The sequence below is a fragment of the Carcharhinus amblyrhynchos genome, chromosome 1 (assembly GCF_965287045.1).
Source record: "Carcharhinus amblyrhynchos chromosome 1, sCarAmb.v2.hapA, whole genome shotgun sequence".
NCBI classification, from domain to species: domain Eukaryota; kingdom Metazoa; phylum Chordata; class Chondrichthyes; order Carcharhiniformes; family Carcharhinidae; genus Carcharhinus; species Carcharhinus amblyrhynchos.
This window is the reverse complement of record NC_137324.1, coordinates 54,631,058-54,648,197: the sequence shown is the minus strand read 5'-3', so window position 1 is coordinate 54,648,197 and position 17,140 is coordinate 54,631,058. Positions and strand designations below refer to the sequence as shown.

General features: G+C 42.4%; 1 protein-coding gene across 1 annotated transcript in view; it reads left to right on the top strand.

Annotated features, from left to right (window-relative positions):
* The window catches only part of dcc (DCC netrin 1 receptor), an 844,821-nt gene that overhangs the window by 155,790 nt on the left and 671,891 nt on the right, over positions 1–17,140 (top strand). The gene's annotated exons all lie outside the window — the stretch shown is intronic.

The following is a 17,140-nucleotide window of genomic DNA, read 5'->3' as shown; positions in this document are numbered from 1 at the left end:
GTTTGTATTGCCCTTGCAACTTGCTTTTCCATCTATTTTTGTGTCATCTGCAAATCTGGCTATGGCACATTTGCTTCCTTTCTCCAAGTCATTAATATATACTGTAAACAGTTGCAGTCCCAGCACTGATCCCTGTGGAATCCCACTGGTTACCAGTTGCCAGTCTGAAAAAGAAACCCTTATCTCCACTCACTGTTTTCTGCTCATGAGCCAGTTCTCCATCCATGCCAACATACGACCTCTAACACCAACAGTTCTTATTTTATAAGTTTTTGTGGAGTACCTTGTCAAGCACCTCAAAATACAAATACAATATGTCTACTGGTTCCCCTCTACCTACTCTTGTTGAATGTTACATGAAAACTTACATAGAAAATAGAAGCAGAAGTAGGCCATTCAGCCCATTAGGCCTGCTCCACCATTCATTATAATCATGGCTGATCATCAAATTCAATACCCTAATCCCACTTTCCCCCCATATACCTTGATCCCTTTAACCCCAAGAGCTATATTTAATTGTTTCATAAAATCACACAATCTTTTGAATAGTAAGAAGTCTCATAACACCAGGCTAAAGTCCAACAGATATATTTGGTAGCATGAGCTTTCGGAGCTGATGAAGCAGCTGCGCTCCGAAAACTTGAGCTATCAAATAAACTTGTTGGACTTTAACCTGGTGTTATGAGATTTCTTAATGTGCTCACCTGAGTCCAGTACTGGCATCTCACATCATAACATTTTGAACAGGCACTGGAGTGTGGAAACTGGAAGATTTTCACAGTAATTTCACTGAAGTATTAATGTAAGCCGACTTATGTTACTAATAAATAAATAAACATTTTGGCCTTAACGACTTCTTGTGGAAGTGAGTTCCACAGATTCACCACTTTCTGGGAGAAGAAATTTCTGCACACCTCAGTCCTAAAAGGTTTACCCCTTATCCTCAACCAACGCATCCACTACCTCTGTTGCTATTTCTTTGAGAATCCTAGAATGCAAGCCATCTGCCTATAACCCCATTAATTTGTCTAATGCTCCTTTTTTAGTGATGGTGATGCTAATTAATTCCTCCCCCATATTCTTTTTTATTAGTGGTATGTCAGAAGTATCTTGCACTGTAAAGACTGATTCGAAATACCTATTTAACTCTTCTGCCACTTCCTTGTTCCCTATAACTATCTCCCAGACTAATTTTCCAAGCGCCCATGTCCACTCTGGCCGCTCTCTTTTTCAAATATATTTAAAGAAGGTCTTATTGTCAGTTTTTATTTCCCTCACTAGTTTGCTATAATATTTTATTTTTTGAGCCTCTTGAGCGTCGTTGGAGCTGCCGTCATCAAGGCAAATGGAGAGTATTTCATCACTCTTCTGACTTGAGCTTTGGAAATGATGCATAAACTTTGGGAAGTTTTATGATACATTATTCAGCTCAGAATTCTCAACTTCCCTGACTTGGTCTTACAGCCACAGTATTCATCTGGCTGGTTCAGTTCTGTTTCTGGTCAATGGTAAGCCCCAGGATAATGATAGCATATGAAAATTAAAATTTTAGTTAGTAAAGCTGCCACCTTCTACCAAATTTGACACCGGACAAGGATAATAATATGAGCTCGACAACTAGGAACAAAGTTGGTCACATGAAAAAAGTGCTTTTCAAACGAACAATGTAACTACTTGCACTAACTTTAATTTTACCAGAATTTTAAATTAAGGCATTATCCATATGCTTAGAAATAAAAACACCACAAAATATATATTAGTATATATATTAATAATACTGAAGTATCACTGACAATGGAGATAATGAATGTACCGGAGAAGTGAATGAAGTTTTATAAAACCGATTTGAATGAAAGCTTTCTGACGATGCCATCAATGAATGTTACTGAACAATATTTTGTTAACCTGAAACATTTTCTGGACCTCCCAGTAAAGCTCCAATAGGAATCAGCCCTTGGAGTGATTCATGAGATGCACATTTGCAGATTTAATGTCTGCTCTATAGCATCCTGCTCTCTAGTCTGCGTGGGGCCATCGACTGGTTACAGTAGCCAGCATCTGTTCCATTTTAGCTCAACTCTGTCTATAGCCTGTTCTGTTAAAGGCAGAACCAGTTACTTACAGATATGTCCGCTTTGTCAAGCACTTCACCAAACAAGTGTTGGCATTGTATTTGTTTTGTAATGATAACCTTTCACAATTACAGTATGCAAAATGTTGACTCAAGACTGCATAGATGAGGTGAGAACTGGGAGCAGGTCTAATAATGGTCTCATTAGTCAAATATTAATGTACCTGTCATGCCTGGGCTTCAATTTTTTAAAAAAAGAATTGCTCTCTTACAATGAGGAAAAAGTCTCGTTAAAAAATTGCAATGAACATTGATTATCCCTGATAATTTTATAGCTGTCATCCTATTTTGGGATTTATTCTATTATAATATTTTTGATGCTAAAGTACTTTGTGGAGTTTCTGTTTCTAAGCATACGGATAATGTTTTAATTTAAAATTTTGGTAAAATTAAAGTTAGTGCAAGTAATTACATTATTCATTTGAAAAGCACTTTTTTCATGTGACCAACTTTGTTCCTAGTTGTCAGCTCATATTATTATCCTTGTCCGGTATTAAATTTGGTAGAAGGCGGCAGCCTTCATTATCTGGAACTCCTGATCTGTGTATAACATGTCTTGTATATTACGCTTCGTAACAATGAGTTGTAGCAAGGCAACCATAAAAACAACAGATGTCTCTCTGCTAGCTGGGAGCCTACTAATACCTGGAGGAATTATATGAGTACTGTTGGGAATGTTCTAGATCTGATTTAATCCCAAATGCACATCCTGCCAACCATGTCGTGTTTCCTACATTGTAACAGTGACTACAGTTCAAAAGTATTTTATTGACTGTAAAGCCCTTTGCCACATCCTGAGGTCATAAAATGCACCATTTAAGCACCAAGAAAAGTACAGCATAAGAACAGGCCCTTTGGCTGATCATGATGCCCCATCTAAACTAAAAAAAATACTGCTGCCCTTACTCGGTCCATATCCCTCTACTCCTTCCCTATTCACGTACCCATCCCGATACTTCTAAAATGTTGTTAATGTGCCTACTTCCACCACCTCCTTTGGCAGTGTGACCTAAGCACTCACCACTGTCTGCATGAAAAACTATCCCCCGCACATCTCCCTGAAACTTTCCCCCTCTCACCTTGACACTTCTACCCTGGGAAAAAGCCTCTGACTATCCACCCTATCTATGCCTCTCATAATTTTGTAGACCTCTATCAAGGCTCCCCTCACCCTCGATCTTTCCAGTGAAAAAAATCCTAGGTTAAACAACCTCTCCCCAAGACCAGGCAACATCCTGGTGAGCCTTCTTTGCACCCTTTCCAAAGCCTCTATATCCTTTTGTTTGTGTAGGGACAAGAGCTTCATGCAATAGTCCAAATCCAACCTAACCAAGGTTTTATATAGCTGCAATGTGATTCCCCAACTCTTGTATTCAATTACAACATGATTTTCCAACTCTTGTGCTCAATTTAAATGTAAATCCTTATTTTTACAACCCTAGTTCAGCCTGTGCACATGTTTTCGCATCAGTGTTAGAATTTCAGATGATGGGAATGGTGAAGAGTTTTACGGGCAGGGTGGAATGGTACCTAAAATTTCAGCATTTGTGCTTGGGTGAATTCTTAGGAATCACTGAGATTGTTGAATTGCAATCTTTTAAAAAATGAACTGCTACTTGTGTTTATAAACTGCCTTTAACATAGTCCCAAGGCACTTCACAAATGTAGACATGCCAACCAAAGAAACACTAGACTGGGTGACCAAAAATCTTGGTCAAAGAGGTGGGATGTGGGAAGTGTCCAAAGGGAGGAGAGATTTAGGAATAGAATTCCAAAGGCTGAAGGGACTGCCACTAATTGTGGGCTGAAGGAAATCCATGATGTCCCGGATGCCATGGAGGAATGCAGAGTTATTTGAGGTCTGAAGGGCTGAAGGAAGTTACAGAGAGAGGGCTCAGGCCATGGATGGATTTGAATACAAGAACAAGAATTTTAAGTTTGTGTTGTTAATATTCTAGGAACCAACGTAGGTCAGTGAACACAAGGGCATTAATGGGTAGTAGAGTATTGAATGAGTTAAAGGAACATAGGAATATTAATAGATCATTTAGCCCTTTGTGCCTGTTCCGTAAGTCATGGCTGATCTGTGATCTAATAATATATCCACTTTTGCTCCATATTCCTTAATACCTTTGGTTGACAAGAATTTCTCAACCTCAGATTTTAAATTAACAATTGATTAAACATCAACTGTCATTTGTAGGAGAGAGTTCAAAATCTTCACCACGCTCTTCACACAGAAGTGTATTTAATTTCACTCCTAAAAGGCCTGACTCTGGCATTTAAGCTCGATCCCCAAGTCTTAGATATCCTAACCAGCGTAAATTGTTTCTCTCTATCTATCCTATCAGTTCTACTTACTATCTTGCAAACTTTGATCAGCTCACCCTTAATCTAAATTCCAGAGAATAAAGCCCTAGTCTGTATGTTCTTGTCTTGTAATTTGAGAGTCCATGCATCACTCTGGTAAATCTAAACTTCATTTCCTCCAAGTCCACATATCCTTCTTAAGGTGTGGTGGCTTGAAATTTACATTGGTATGGTCCAACTAAAGCTTTGCATAGCTGTGGCACATATCTACCCATTTTCTACACCTCTGGATTTGACTTTATGATTATTTCTCCAACTACCCATGACATTTTAATAATCTACGTACATGAACTCCTGAGACCCTGTGGACCACTATTGTTTCTAACTGTTCACCATGTAGAAATCACTCTGATCTAATCATTTTAGGAACAAAATGGGCAATTTCACAATTAGCTACAAAGAAATCTATTTGTCACAGTTTTGCCCTTCACTTAAAATATTAATCGCACCTCTTCAGAAAATATAAATAGGTTTGTCAAGTGTGATCTACCCTTTACAAATGACAAAAGCAAAATACCATGGATGCCAAAAAACCTGGAAATGCTCAGCAGTCTGGCAGCATCTGTGGATGCTGTCATACAGACTTGAAACATTAACTCTATTTCTTTCTCCACAGATCTGCTGTGTTTTCCAGCATTTTTGTTTTTACTTTACAAATGATAATGCAGAGCCTATGGAGCTGAGTGTTCCAGTACTGCTATAACACTGGCATTTGCCCAATAACATAGAAAATTGCCCAGGTGTGCCTGCATATAAGAAGCAGGACAAATACAACCTGACTAAATACCGCCAGATTAATTTACTCTTGATCATTAGTAAAATGATGGGAGAGGTATTAAAACAATGCTATCAAGCAACACTTGCTTAGCTATAACCTGCTCGCTGGTTCTCAGTTTGGGTTCTGCCAGGGCCATTTAGCTCCTGACTTCATTACACATTGGTTCAAATGTAGGCAAAAGTGCTGAACTCCAGAGTTGAGCTGAGAGTTATGAACTTTTTCATCAAGGCATCATTTGACCAAGTATGGCATCAATGGTCCTTGCAAAACTGGAGTCAGTGAGAAACGAGGGAAATTTCTCCATTAGTTGGACTCCTACCTATCACAAAGGAAGGTAATTGTGGTTTTTGGAAGTCATTCATCCCAGCCCCAGTCACTGCAGGAGTTCCTCAGGGTGGTGTCCTAGGCCCAACCATCTTCAGTTCCTTCATCAATGACCTTTTCATTGCAGGTTCAGAAGTGGGGATGTTCAGTATCATTTGCAACTCCTCAGAAAATGAAGCAGTTGATATCTAAATGCAGCAAGATCCAGACAACATCTCGGTTTGGGCTGACATAAGAACATAAGAACAAAAGAAATAGGAGCAGGAGTAGGCCATCTAGCCCTTCGAGCCTGCCGCGCCATTCAATAAGATCATGGCTGATCTGTCGCTGCTCAGTTCCACTTTCCCGCCCTCTCCCCATGGCAAGTGTCATTTGTACCACACAACTCAAGGACAGCTTCTTCCCTGCTGCCATCAAACTTTTGAATGGACCTACCTTGCATTAAATTGATCCTTCTCTACACCCTAGCTATGACAAACTTGACTATTCCAATATTTTCCTGGCCTGGTTGGTTTTCCAACATTCTTTTCATTTGTGCAATAACAATAACAAATCAAATCAAATCAAACAAATGCCAGGCAATGATCATCTCCAAAAAGAGAGAACTAACCATCGCTTTATGACATTCAATGTATTACCATCAGAATCCTCCACAATCAGTATTTTAGGGCTTAACTTTGGCCAAAAACCAAACTGGATTAACCAGAATATACTATGGCTAAAAGAACAGATCAGAAGCCAGGAATCCTGTGATGACCTACTTACCTCCTGATTACCCAAAGCCTGTCTACCAGCAACATGACATAAATCAGGAGTGTGATAGAATACTCTCGACTTGCCTGGGTGAGTGCAGCTCTAACATCACTTAATGAGTTTGGCACCACCTAGGGCAAAGCTGCCTATTTGACTGGCACCCCATCCACAAAAGTTTACTTCCCCTACCATCAACACTCAATGACAGCATTGTGTGTCATGTACAAGATGCACTGCAGTGACTCACCAAGGCTTCTTACGCACCATCTTCTAAACCCACAAGCACCACCATTTAGAAGGTCAAGGGTAGCAGACACATGGGAACACCACCACCTGGAAATTCCCCTCCAAGCTATTCACCATCCTGACACGGAAACATATTCACTATTCACATATTCCTCCACTGTCAGTGGGCCAAAATCTTGGAACTCCCTCCCTAACAGTACAGTGGGTATACCTACACCACAGGGACTACAGCAATTCAAGAAGGCAGCTTACCACCACCTTCTCAAGGGCAATTAGGGTTGGGTAATAAAATGCTGGCCTTGATGTGAAGGCGACATCCCTTAAATGAATGAAAAGAATGTTGGAAAACCAGCCAGGCCAGGAAAATATTGGAATAGTCAAGTTTGTAAGTGTCATAAAGAATGGGTGAAAGTTTCAGCTGCAAATGAGCTGAGACTGCCAGAGGTGAATGACATTATGTAGGTATTAAATAATTGATAGCAATCCCTGTGATGCAGCTTGGGTCATAATCCTCAGTGATTGACAGCTCAGCCACTTCTCCCTGATGTCTTTGTTTAGGACAAAATCCTGATCCAAGCACAAACTGTTTGCTGATTGCCATTTTGTTTCACCCTCAGTGCACTCCAGCTCACCTGCCAAGTATTACTGACTAGACAGCCAGATGTTTTCAAATTCTAATCACTTCTAAATATAGGCTTTGGTTAAGTATTTTCTGCTTGCAGTGTTTTGATTGAATGGCTTGGAGACTGGTGACATCGGCTGTGTTGCAAAATCTTCCATATCACCTTTTTTTAATCCATCATTTGTAGAAATCCTGATCAATAAATGATTTTGTTCCAAGTTCTACGTTTTCTTCATGACAAAATGCCTACACATTTATTAGGATCTAGTAGCATATAAAAATGTTCCATGCTTAAAATCATAAAAAGAATTTTGCAGATATTTCTCTACATTACCTAGCATCATCACAGGGGCAGTAAATGGCTCTGATGGGAATATTTTCAACTCTCTGCAGCGCCATTCACACAGAAAATGTCTTGGATCTCCTTTGCGAATGCTAAAGGGAGAAATTAATACCGATGATTGATGGCCAGGCCATCAGAGAAACTGGAGCTATCGATGAAAAGCCCACGTGGATATAACTAGTGCAGGTTGTACTTGACTAATTCAATGGAATCTTTTGAGGAAACCACAGTGTACACAAAGATAATGCAGTGGATGTTATGAACCTGACCTTTTGTGAGCTGTTTTACGTTGTGTCACACAGGCAGCACATTGGCACAGTAGTTAGCGTTGCTGTCTCACAGCGCCAGGGTCCTGGGTTCAGTTCCCATCTCAGGTCACCGTCTAAGTGGAGTTTGCATGTTCTCCCCATGTCTATGCGGTTTTCCTCTGGATGCTCTGGTTTCCTCTCACAGTCCAAAGATGTGTGATTTAGGTTAATTGACCATGCTAAATTGTGCCTTACTGTCAGGGGGATTAGCAGAGTAAATATGTGGAGTTATGGGGATAGGGTGTGGTTGGGATTGTGGTCGATGCAGACCCAATAGGCTGAATGGCCTCCTTCTGCACTGTAGGGATCCTGTTCTGTGGGTAGCATTCTTGCCTCTATATCTGAAGGCTGTGAGTTCAAGTCCTGCTTTTGCTAGGGTTCCTTGATGCCATCCTCGGTCAAATGCTGCCTTGATGTTGAGGGCAGTCACTGTCTCCTCACCTCTGGAGTTCAGTTCTTTTGTCCATTTTTAAACTAGGACTGTTATGAAGTCAGGAGTTTAGTGGCCCTCGTGGAACCCAAGCTGAATGTTAGTAAGCAAGTTATTGCTGAATAAATGCTGCTTGATATCATTGTTGATGACTATTCCATCGCTGTAGATGATCATGTGTAAACTGGTGGGGCTTTAACTGGCTGGGATTGGATTTGTACTTTTTTTTGTGGACTGTATGCCTGGGTCATTTTCAACATTGCCGTGTAGCTGACAGTGTTTTAGTCGCACTGGAACAGTTTGGTTCAGGGCGCATCTAGTTCTGGAGCACAAGTTTTCAATACTATACCAGAATGTTGCCTGGTCTAGAGGGCATTAGCTATGAGGAGAGGTTGGATAAACTCATTTGTTCTCACTGGAACGATGGAGGTTGAGGGGTGACTTGATAGCGGTTTACAAGATTATAAGTGGCACGGACAGAGTGGATAGTCAGACGCCCTTTCCTCATGTAGAAAGGTCAAGTACAAGGGCACATAGTTTTAAGGCGCATGGGGAAAAGTTTAGAGGAGGTGTGTGAGGCAAATTTTTTACACAGAGGGTGCTGAACATTTGGAATGCACTGCCCAGGGAGTGGTGGGAGCAGGTGTGCTAGTGGTATTTAAGAACCATGTAGACAAATACGTGAATAGGATGGGAATGGAAGGATATGGACTCCATGAGCCTAATTTTACCATTGAATCACCTGTTTTTGAGTGTGAAAACTTGATAAAGTCAGGCGTGAGGCGAGTAACGTGATCCGCGCTTGCCTCCGTGCCGGTTCCCCCTTTACCAAGGCCTGAAAATGGCTGTGATGGGGACCGCATCCAAAAAGGCACAATGGCTATTTAAATGCATTTGCATGTATTTCAGTACTTAATGGGCAGTGCGCCCAATTTTTCTGGCACTTATCCCTTTACCACTGCGTTTGCCCATCCGGAATCAACATGAAACAGATATGTTCCATAAAAGTCTGATTCGGGCACTCCATCAGTGGGAGTTCGCGAGGAGGTAAGTACATAGTGTTCGATGGCTCGGTGCTGCTTACAGAGGTCCTTTCATTCCGCCAATTTTATTTTTCGGGTCGGGGTAGGGGGGCTGTTGCTCAGCAGGGTGTCCAATGTCTGATTTGCAGCACAGACCTGGATCTCTGCTCTGACCTTGGGTCTTGTGGAAACTGCTGGGTCCTAGTGCACTCAGCACTCTTTCAGCTGAAGGATGTGCACAAAGCCCTTGCAAATTGCACTGCTGCAGCCTAAGAACATTTCAAGGAGCTGTGATTCTGAGAAGCATGTGGGTGGGGAACGGGGTTCACTGCCACTCTGCCTGGCATTGGTGAGTTAGAAGAAGAATCCTCTGCCACTTTGCCTGAGATCAATGGGTGGGGTGGGGGGGGAGTGGGAAGGTGGGGTCCTCTGTCATTCTGCCTGAGATCGGTGGGGGGAAAGGAGGGAAGGGGTCGCGATCAGTCTGGGTGGCGTCGGTGTGGGGGGATAAGGGTTCAGTAAGGCTGGGGAGATAGGGTAATGTCCATGGGGGCCAGGGAGAGGCATTATCCGGCCCAGGAAGAATGTGGCAGGGGAGCAGCATTCTATCCTTTGTTTTTGCGCGTGTGTAGTTGAATGCTCCGAACAGAGCTGCAGGATTTTGGGTGCGTTAAGCTCCACCCACAATTCAGAATCGCTGATATTTTTTCAGGCAGAGTGCATATGGAGGCGCTTGAGAATGGGTTTAAAAGTCGGATCTGAAACACTCCTAGTTTCAAGTCTGCCCAGTAGTTAGAATCAAAATAGTAAAATAGGCCCTGTTAGAGCATATGGTTTTAGTTTAGGCAGACGTCATGATCAACGCAGACTTGGAGGGCCAAAGGGCCTGTTCCTGTGCTGTACTGTCCTGTCCTTTGTTTTCTCTTTGTTCTTTGTTCTTATTCCTGGAATATTGTCAGGGTGTGGAGATGCCGGTGTTGGACTAGGGTAAACACAGTAAGAAATCTCACAACACCAGGTTAAAGTCCAACAGGTTTACTTGGTAGCACAAGCCACAATCTTTCAGAGTGCTGCTCCTTCATCAGGTGAGTGGAAGTTCTGTTCACAAACAGGGCGTAAAAGTCACAAACTCAATTTATAAAATAATGATTGGAATGCGAGTCTTTATAGGTAATCAAATCGTAAAGGTACAGACAATGTGAACTGTCCTGGCTGGAGACAATACACATCTCTTTAACCTGTGCTTAATCCTCTCTCCATTCACAGTGTCTGTACCTTTAAGACTTGATTACCTGTAAAGACTCGTATTCCAACCATTATTTTGCAAATTGAGTTTCTGTCTTCATATGCCCTGTTTGTGAACAGAACTCCCACTCACCTCATGAAGGAGCAGCACTCTGAAAGATTGTGGCTTGTGCTACCAAATAAACCTGTTGGACTTTAACCTGGTGTTGTGAGACTTCATATTGTCAGGGCCCATAGCCTTTCTAGTATCCAATACCTACAGCCACTTCTTGATATCATATGGAGTGAATTGAATTGGCTGAAAACTGTGAATCTCCAGAAGAGGCTGAGATGGATCATTCACTAGGCACACCTGGCTGAAGATTGCTTCAGCCTTGTCTTTTGCCCTGATGTACTGAGTTTCCCCATCATTGAGGATGGGGATATTTGTGGAGCCTTCTCTTCCTTTGACTTGCTTGATTGTCCACCACCATTCATAATTAGATGTTGCAGGACTGCAGATCTTAGATCTGATCTATTGGGTGCAGGATCGTTTTGCTCTATCACATGATGCTTCCACTGTCTGACATGCAGATGGTCCTGCATTATAGCTTCACCAGGCTGATACCACATTTTTAGGTATATTTAATTGTGCTTCTGACATGCCCTCCTGCACTCTTCATTGAACAAGTGTTGCCCCCTGGCTTGGTGATAATGGTAAAGTGCGGGACATGCAAAGTAGTGAGGTTACAGATTGGGGTTGAATACAATGAGAACTGTACCTCGTGCCTGCTGTTTTGAGTTGCTAGATTAGTTTGAAATCTATCTCATTTAGCATGTGGTACAGTGCTCCACATCATGCTGGAGGGTACTCTCAATGTGAAAACATTTTTCACAAGAACTGAGCGATGGTTAGTCCTACCAATGCTGTCATGGACTAATATACCTGTGACAGGTAGACTAACCTCTTGTTGGTTTCCTCACCACCTTCTGTTGTCCTTGTCTGGAAGATACGTCCTTTAGGACTCAATCAGCTTGGTCAGTAGTGGTGTTACCAAGCCACTCTTGATAATGGACACTGACGTTCCCTACACAGAGTAAGTTTAGTTCCCCTTCCGCACTCAGTGGTGCTCAGTATGGAAGAGTACCAATACATAAGCTGAACTGAACAGGGGATGAGTAGTGTTAAGTGATAATCAGCAGGAGGTTTCTTTTCCCATGTTTGAAATCTCCATAATCAATGTTGAAGACTCTGAGGGCAACTCCCTCCCAACTGTATATAACTGGCCTCTCAGATTGCCTGGATCCTCTACAGTTTGTCTACCACTGCAAAAGTTCTATAGCAGAGTCCATCTCCCTGGCCCTGCACTCAACCCCAGAACACAGATAACAAAGAACCTAAGTCAGATTCCTATTTATCGACTCCATAGCTCAGCTTTCAACACCACTATTCCGACTAAATTCATCTCCAAACTCCATGGCCTAGGTCTCAGCTCCTCCCTCTAAGACTGAATCCTGAACTTCCTAATCCACAGAACACAATCAGTAAAAATAGGCAAGAATACCTCCTCCACGGTCATCCTTAACACCAGTGCCCAACAAGGCTGTGTTCTCAGCCCCGTACTCTATTCCTTATATACTTATGACTGTCTGGCCAAATTCCCTTCCAACCTGATTTTCAAATTTGCTAATTATACCACCATAGTCAGTTGGATCTCAAAAAGTGATAAGACAGAATACAGGACAAAGATAGAGAATCTGGTGAACTGGTGCAACAATAATAGTCTCTCCCTTAATGTCAACAAAAAGAACGAGATTGCCATCGACTTCAGGAAGCATAGTGGAGGACATGCCTCTGTCTACATCAATGGCGATGAAGTGGAAAGGGTCGAAAGCTTCAAGTTTTTAGGTGTTCAGATCACCAATAATCTGTCCTGGTCACCCCATGCCGATACTATAGTTAATAAAGCTCATCAATGCCTCTACTTTCACAGGAGACAAAGGAAATTTGGCATGTCCGCTATAACTCTCACCAACTTTTACAGATGCTCCACAGAAAGCATTCTTTCTGGTTGAAACACAGCTTGGTATGGCTCCTGCTCTGTCCAAGACTGCAACAGACTACTAAAAGTTGTGAATGTAGCCCAATCCATCACACAAATCAGCCTCCCATTCATTGATCCTGTCTACACTTCCTGCTGCCTTGGAAAAGCAGCCAGTATAATTAAGGACCCCATGCAGCCTGGGCATACTCTCTTCCACCTTCTTCTGTCAGGAAAAAGATACAAAAGTCTGAGGACATGTATCAACTGATTCAAGATCAGCTTCTTTCCTGCTGCCATCAAATTTTGAATAGACCTACCTCGCATTAAGTTGATCTTTCTCTGCACCCTGGCTATGACTGACATTCAGACTGACTCTCTTTTTTCCTTCTTTATGTACACTATGCTTCATCTGTATAGCGTGCAAAAAAAACAATACTTTTCACTGTATACTAATACATATGACAATAATAAATCAAATCAATCAAAAACCATTATTGTGCCACCTACCACCTCTGGTGGGTCTGCCCTGCCAGTTGAACAGGACATATGTAGGGATGGTAATGTTGGTGTCTGGGGCATTGTAAGGTGCCATATGGTGAGCATGACGAGGACACACAGCCTGACCATGAGCTCTCTGAAGCCTCCAGATGTTAGCAAGGAGGACTTTGCAGGGTTGGGTTTGCCATTGATGTTTTAAGGCCAGGTTTTCCACCTGTTTGGATTTTGTTTCGACTTTGCAAGTTTGATGCATCTTTAGTCACATGTAGGCCAGGCCAGGTAAGGATAGCAGATTTCCTCCATGAATCAGCTTGGTTTTTAGGACAATCAATTTCATGACTGCTGTTACTGAGACTAGCATTTAATTCCAGATTTTTATTAATTGAATTTAAGCTCCACCAGTTGCCGTGCTGTGATTTGAACCTTTGCCCCGAGAACATTTACTAGGGCTTCAGGATTATTAGTCCAGTGACATTACCACTACGCATTGTGTCTCCCGTGGGCATTTTACGAGATAACAAGTTCCTGACATAACCTTCACCAAATATTTTTAATGAATTCTGAAATGCTGTGCATCATTGCAAGCTGTTGGACGTTATGTCACACTTATAAATTATTAATTTAGGATTTTCATACAAAGTGAAATATCAAATCCAAATGCTCATCACAACCACAGAATAAAACATATCTTTAAGAATAGCTGTGATTTTAAAATATATACTCTGTACAATAATTTTGCAGTAACAAAAGCCCTTTTTATTCAAATCCCTTAATATTAAGTGAGGCGTTATTTGAATTAGAATTCTTACATTTGTTGATGGAGTATAGCATGTTAAATTATTAATAAAATCAAGATTAAATGTATATCAGGCATAACACTATCAAATATTGATAACAGTTTTGAAGTGGAGAGACTGATCTATTTCATGTTTTTAATAAAATTTTAATAGCAACGTTACCTTTAAGTACACAGAATTGATAGCAGTCCATGGCATTTCAATGTTTGCTCCACAATAATTATAAAAGTAATGTTCGGCGTATTTGACACCAATATTGTATCATGAATATTTTAAAGAACAGAAGGGGTCACAACCCTCGCACCCCTCCCCCACCAAGTCTAGCTTAAAACATTTATTGAATGTTAAACAGTTTAGCCAGCTTTAAGAGCCAGAGGGGTTCTCCCTAATGATTAGGTTTTAAAAATGAACTTTTAATTGCTTAATAATTAGCCTTTCTGTAGGGGGAGATTAAGTTCCCATGGGTTACTTGCCATCATTGAGGGGGGGAGGGGAACAGGAAGTGCTTCCCAATTTTGCCTTTTGAGCTGACCAAAAGCATTTGCAGAGACCCAGTGACAACAGCCTTTACTCCCTCCCCGGGGTCATTGAGACAAGTTGCTTTCTTCACGGGTTACATTTCAGTCCAGCTTTGAAATGTCAGCTGGAGAGAACAGTGGCCTTGGAACGGTTAGGGTGTTAGTTGTTTTATTTAAACGTTATTCATGGAGTTTGCTTATTCGTTACTCTTCAATCAAATAGATTTATCTAACTTGATAGCTTGATCATTCCACAGCCCTTATTCACCTTTTCCCCACATTAATGTCTACTGATAAACCTCCCTCCCCTCCTGACCCCTGCCAAAACATACCTGACCTCTGCCAAAGAATCAAAGTAAGTATATACCTTTTTCTCCAATTCACAAATCCTATGAGTCTTGCTTTGTAAATTTTAGTGATGAAAGTAAGTTCCTGGGTGAAGACAGCTGCACTTAGAAATGTGCTGCTGCCTCCACTGACTGTGCAATGTGCAAACTATCAGACAGTCTGAAATGGAAGGAAGATAAAGGCAATGGGAGAGAGAAGTAACCAGTCACTGAGGTTCAGGAAGAAAGTAAGGTCAATGTAATGAGTGGAATTAAGGGAACTTTCTCCTCCACCTGCAGCTTTAATGGAGCATTTAACTTGCCTATTTAATTGTTTAAAGCCTCTTTATAACTTGAGAGCAGGCAGTGGCAGCATAGCATGAAATCCTTACAAAAGCAATGGTGTATTGGGTTATCAATGGGCAGCAGATTTTCCATTGCTTAATGCTTGCTCCATCAACCATAAGATAGAATCGTAGAAATTACAGTGAAGATGGATGCGTGTTGGTCCACTGCAGCTATTACTTCAATTGAAGCTGTCCAATTTCCTTCCATTCTAACATATAATTTTCAAGCACAATTCTACATTTCAAATGATTTTAAAAAGGTGTGATAGTTTCTGCCTTACAACCGTTTGAGTTAATGCATTCCATATTCTAATAACTATCCATGTGGAAAATATTCTTCTAACTCGCCTCTCAGTTCTTCCAGTGGTAATCCTGAAACCTTTGCCTCCTAGGTACAGCAGGCAGTAAAGAAGGCAAATGGTATGTTGGCCTTCACAGGGAGAGGATTTAAGTATAGGAATGAGGATGTTTTACTGTAATTGTACAGAGCTTTGGCGAGGCCACACCTGGAGCATTGTGTGCAGTCTTGGTGTCCTTATTTGAGGAAGGATGTCCTTATTATAGAGGGGATACAGCAAAGGTTTATCAGGCTGATGCCTTCGATGGTAAGTCCATCATATGAGGACAGACTAAGTTGGATAGGCTCACTGCCCATTCTATTCCTACACTTTCGCTCGTGGTTTGCAATGCCCATAGTTTGATATCATCAGAAAATGTTGATATCGTTCCTCTGGTGCTAACGTCCAAATAATTTACCGAAATAGAAAACAGGAGAGGGCATTTTATTATGATGAAGATACTAAATATGGGCAAGTTATTATTTTTGAAGCCACACACAGATCTCTGAATGAGGCGCCACTTGTTGTGAATCATGGACTATGGATCAGCAAGTAATGGATAATTCTGAATTTTGCTTTGATGAGACAGATGACGATAAAAGCACAGTTTTATGAATGATGGAAATCTGAAATAAAAACAGAAACTCAGCAGGTCTGGCAGCATCTCTGGAAAGAGAAACAAAGGCTGGAACTCTCCTGCCGTTCAGGCCTGCCGCCCTGTCAGAGAGGATGGAGAATTGGGTGTTCAGCCGAATCTCCATTCACTGCAGCAGGACGGGAGAATCCTGCCACCATGAATGACTGGAGAATCCTGTTCAATGATAACAGGGACAATTCTCCCAGTCTGCTGCACTGCTTTTGAAGTGCAGCGGGCCAGGAGACTCAAGCGCAGGCCATTTTATGGGCTTCCAGCTGGGCGTGACGGCCTCTCCGAGTCTCTGGCAGTTGGATTTCCAGCACCATCAGCTCTGCGCCAGAATTCGGCATGAAGCTGCATAATTTATTTAAATGAGAATTTCCCTACAATTTCCATCTAATTAGCAGGCTCAGGTCTGACGTCTCCTGGTCCGCTAGAGTCTCATCCCCTGCCCCCCATTCACCCCATCCACCCCAACAGGAGTGGTTCAGTCCAGTGGCATTCACAATAGTTCCCCACTTGCTGGGAGCTGGCGACCTGATCCCGCTGGAGTGAAGGGGGGCCATCAAAGTCCCGCAGGAGGCTGGATTGAGATGCCCCCCCCCGGGCATTGCCAGCCTGGCCCTCTGGCACTGCCCAAGGGGCAAAATGGCAATGCCCAAGAGGCTTCTTGGTGCTGTCCACTTGGCATTAAGCTGTGTCAATAGGGTGGAGCCTAATGGGGGTGAGGCGAAATGGAATGAGGCCTAATGGGGAGTGGCCTCTGCGAGGAGATTTATGGGGTGGGTGTCCCGCTGCCATTTTGCATGGGCTAGGTGACAGAGGGAGGGAGACCAGTGCTCAGGGCTGGACATTGAGGTGGGGAGGGTTAGCCTGCTGGGCAGGGTGTTGGGGCTGTGGTGTGGGACCAGGACTGGAGGGGGAGGGTCAGGACCGTGGAGTGGCACAGTCTGCCATGGGGTGGGGGGAGGAAGGGGATTAAGGGGGGTGGAGTGTGTGTCGAGGCTGTCCTGAACACATCTTTTGGGGGTGGGGTGGGGGGGAGTGTGGGGCTTAGGGTGCAGTGATTGGGCTGTGGGGAAG